The sequence below is a fragment of the Panthera tigris genome, chromosome B1 (assembly GCF_018350195.1).
Source record: "Panthera tigris isolate Pti1 chromosome B1, P.tigris_Pti1_mat1.1, whole genome shotgun sequence".
In the NCBI taxonomy this organism is placed as follows: Eukaryota; Metazoa; Chordata; class Mammalia; order Carnivora; family Felidae; genus Panthera; species Panthera tigris.
Genome location: NC_056663.1, coordinates 64,696,899 through 64,701,859, shown reverse-complemented (window position 1 = coordinate 64,701,859; position 4,961 = coordinate 64,696,899).

Below are 4,961 nucleotides of genomic sequence, written 5' to 3'. Positions count from 1 at the left end.
ATAAAAAGAGAAATAACCCAATTTAAAAATATGCAAAGGACCTGAATAGTCACTTCTACGAAGTAGTTACATAAACGCCCATTAAACACATGAAACAATGCTCCACAACATTAGATATTAAGGGGATGCAACTCAAAATCACAATAAAATACCACTTTACAAGCTCTAGGATGAGCATGATCAAACTGACAGGCAAGAGTGGAAAAACTGGAAACCTCATACCTTATGGTAAGAATGTAAAATATGCAACTGCTTTGGAAAATAGTTTGGCAGTTCTTCAAAAAGCTATACACAGAATTAAGAGATGACCCACTGTCAGGTGTATATACAAGGGAAATGGAAATGTATGTTCACATAAAAACTTATACATTAATGTTCATAGCAGCAGTATTCATAATAACCAAAAAAGTGAAGGCAGCCCAAATGTCCACCAACATATGAGGAGACCAACAAAATATGGTGTATCTATATATTGGAATATTATTTGCAATAAAAAAGAAGTGAAGTTTTAAAAAAATATTTAAGTCAGTGGATATTTTTTTTCAATGTTTTTTGTTTTGTTTTGTTTTGCTTTGTTTTTAATTTAAATTTTAGTTAGTTAAGCTACAGTGCAACATTGGTTTTAGGAGTAGAATTCAGTGATTCATCACTTACATTCAACACCCAGTGCTCATCACAAGTGCCTTCATTAATGATTATCACCCATTTAGTCCATCTCTCATCTACCTCCCTCCATCAACTCTCATTTTGTTCTCTATAGTTAAGAGTCTCTTGTAGTTTGTTTCCCTCTCTTCCCCTATCCCATCCTATATGTTCATCTGTTTTGTTTCTTAAATCTCACATATGAGTGAAATCATATGGTATTTGTCTTTCTCTGATTGGCTTATTTCTCTTAGCATAGTATATTTTAGCTCCATCCACATTGTTGCAAATGGCAAGATTTCATTCTTTCTGGTGGTTGAGTAATATTCCATTATATATGTGTGTGTGTACACACACACACCACATCTTCTTTATCCATTCATCACTTGATGGATATTTGGGATCTCTCCATAGTTTGGCTATTGTTGATAATGTGTCTATAAACATTGAGGTGCATGTATCCCTTTGAATATGTAATTTTGTATTCTTTGGGTAAATACCTAATAGTGCAATTGTTGGATAGAAATGAAGTATTGATACATATTACATTATGGATGAACTTTGAGAACATCATGCTAAGTGAAAGAATCAAATAACAAAAGTCCACATATTGGAAAATTCCACCTAATAAAATGCCTAGAATTGTCAAATTCATAGAGACAGAAATTGGACTTGTAGTTGCCAGGGGGAGGAATGATAAAGGAATGAGAAGTGACTGCTAAAAAGTATGAAGTTTTTTTTTCTTCTTACTTTTTTTAAAAAGACTTTAATTTTTAGACCAGTGTCTAAATTAAGTGATTTAGTGAAAGGTATAGAAATTACCCGTATACTCCTTGACCTACATACTCACAATCTCCCCTCACTATCAAAATCCCAGAAAAAAAGCAGTATATTTCTTACAAAGGGTCTACATTAACACAATATCATCATCCAAAGTCCATAATTTACATGAGGGCTCACTTTCAGTATTGTACATTTTATGGGTTTGGACAAATACATAACGACACGTATCCATCAATATAGAATTATACAGAGTAGTTTCACTGCTCGAACAATTCACTGTGCTCTGCCTCTTCATCCCTCTCCACCCTAAACCCTGGCAACCACTGATCTTTTTACTGTCTCCAAAGTTTTGCCTTTTCCAGAATGTCATATAGAGGCATACCTAGTTTTATTGCACTTTATTTACTGTGCTTCAGAGACATTGTTTTTTTTACAAATTGCAGTTTTGTGGCAACCCTGTGTTGAGCAAGTCTTGGTGCCATTTTTCCAATAGCATTTGCTCACTTCACGTCCCTATGTTGCATTTTGCCAATCCTCACAATATCTCAAACTTTGTCCTTTTTTTTAAAGTTTTTATTTTATATTATTCCTTTTAATTGAGAGAGAGAGAGAGAGCATGAGTAGAGGGGCAGAAGGGGGAAGAGAGAGAGAGAGAGAGAGAGAGAGAGAAAGTCCCCAGCAGGCTCCATGCTCAGTGTGCAGCCCAACACAGGGCTCGATTGCACAACCGTGGGATCATGACCCGAGCCAAAATCAAGAGCTGGAGGCTCCACTGACTGAGCCACCCAGATGTCCCTGTAATTATTACATCTGTTGTGATGATTTGTGATCGGTAAACTTTGATGTTACTATTGTAATTCTTTGGGGGCACCAGGAAACTGTGCCCATATGAGATGGAGAACTTAATCAACACATGTTGTGTGTATTCTGCTTCACTGACTAGCTGTTCCTGTCTCTCTTTTTCTCCTCTGAACTCCCTATTCTCTGAAACACAACAATATTGAAACTAAGACAGTTAATAACCCTACAATGGCTTCTAAGTGTACAAGTGGAAGAGTCGTATGTCTTTCACTTTAAATCAAAAGCTACAAATGATTAAGCTTAATGAGAAGGCATGTCAAAAGCCAAGATAGGCCAAAAGCTAGGCCTCTTGTACCAGTTGGCCAAGTTGTGAATGCACAGGAAAGGTTCTTGAAAGAAATTAAAAGTACTACTCCAGCAAAAACATGAATAAGAAATAGCTTTATTGCTGATATAAAATTCAAGTGGGTTGGATAGAAGATTAAACCAGCCACATTGCCTTAAGCCAAAGCCTCATCCAGAGCAAGGCCCTAACTCTTCAGTTCTATGAAGGCTGGGAGAGGTGAAGAAGCTGAAGAAAAATTGTCAACAAAAAAAACCAATACTAGTTGAGTGATACTGGGTAAGTTATATAACCTCTTTATGCCTCAGTTTCCTTGTCTGTGAAATGAGGAAAGCCATAGTACTACTTTGTAGTTTGTGAAAGTGCTATATAGGTGATAGTTTTAGAAGAAATCAAGAAATGAATAGCAATGAAAATAAACGTATTGTAGAATATATTTTCATTCTCATACGATGTGTTGCATGTGCACACATACTTACACACGATACATTAAAGGAATCATTAAATTAATTTGTGAAAATTATCAATTTTCCCTAGGAAGCTTATTCTCATGGGCTCAGACTCTTAAGTTCAACATGCTGTTTGCTGGGCCGTGGGGATGAGTAAATGAAGAAAATGAGATTGTGAAAGAGATCACATCTCACCAAGAAACTATAGAACAATTGATTGCTGAGAAAAAGCAATCCTGGCTGTAAGGAAAGATCTACCAGTGCCCATAAACGCACATTTTTTGCAATAAGGGAACAAGGCCAGTTAGCCCCAGAACTCCAGCTTAAATTTGCTTCTTTCTGCTACTTTTACTGTGTGTGGAGAAGTAGTTTCATTGTCAAAATATATACTTATTTGGCTGTCAAGTTTTGAAATTATAATAGAACATGGATTTATATTTCCTTGGAAATTTGTGGAATAGAAAAGGGTTGAGAATACCCAGCTAACTATAAAGAAATAAAACTAATATGAAAAATCAAATTGCATTTTTAAGTATAATTCTCTAATTCAGAAGGGAATTATGACTACATATGATCCTAATGGCCATTTTTTCTCAACTTGTCTTCACCTCATTCTTTTCTGCAGCTGAAGTCAGAAAGGTGAGTGGTAATGTTAGGCCCTAACAATTTAACTTGTAATGAGAACAAAACAAATTATTTTCTAGAACTCTGTCATAGGCTCAATTGCTAGTGTAGTAGCGCTTAGTTTAGACAGACGTTGGTTTGATTCTGACTCCACCTGTCACTCAGCATGGGGCTCAAATTTTACAACCTGAGCTTGTTTCCTCTTATGTGATCATATTGGCCATGCATCCTCACAGGTAAATACTTGACATAGTACTTGGAACATGCTGCGTGCTTAAAAATTCTAGCTATTATCATTTTACTCCAAATTTATACAAGCTACATTATAAATATGCTCTTGTACTAAAACAGTTGATTTTTGTTCTTGGGCTTAAGAAAACCCAGTGGTTCCACAATATGTGTTTAGAAGGCATACTCTTTATTCTTCCTGAATCACTCTGGATCTGTTGTTGACCCTAGACTTTACCATTAAGTCACTGACATCTATGCATACAAGAGAAGAATTTTATATTCACTTCATTATTTATGTAAAGATAAGGAATCAGCAGCCTACACAGCTGAATGAGAATCTTAGAAATGGCCATTTCAACAAAGATGCACCTACATATTAAGACTGTTCTCAGGTAGCAATTTGTTTCCATAGCACCTAAGTGGAGAAAGACAAAATTTCCCATTAGTCCCCCAAGGCAGAAAAACGTTAAAGATCCCAGGTTTTGGTAAGGAAGGATGATGATATTTTCCAGTATCATTACATTATCAAAACATTAAAAGTTGGTTTTAGAATTTCTCTGTTAACTAAAAGTCTTTCCTAGGCTAGAATTTGAATTCATGTGTAAGTTCAATGTAAAAAGTTTGACATGTGTTTGATTTACAGGACGAAACATGCAAGTTCCTAGAATCTAAAATGTCATTTTTGCTTAGTTTAGAAGGGAAATAACATAATAAAAGAGAAAATATCTCTTCAATAAATATGAGTTCAGGAGGAGGACAAAAATGTCAAGATGTAAAGTCCATGTGGTCATAAATGAGAAGGAACGCAATTTAGTCATTATACATTCGTTTAAGAAAAATTTTTTGAAAAACTTCTAAGTACCTGGCACTGTGTTAAATGCACTGGGGGCAGTCATGTAAAATAGCTCCTGCCTCCAAGAAGCTTCACGAAGCAGAGGAAGGAGACTGGGACATCAGTGGTTATACCACGGGGTAGAAATGCTTCATTAGTAAGCAGAAATAGGATGTTGTGGGAACATCATGAGAGGGAAACCATGAGTCAAAAAAAAAATTTAAGCTTGAAGAGAGACACAAAAGAGACTACTCAA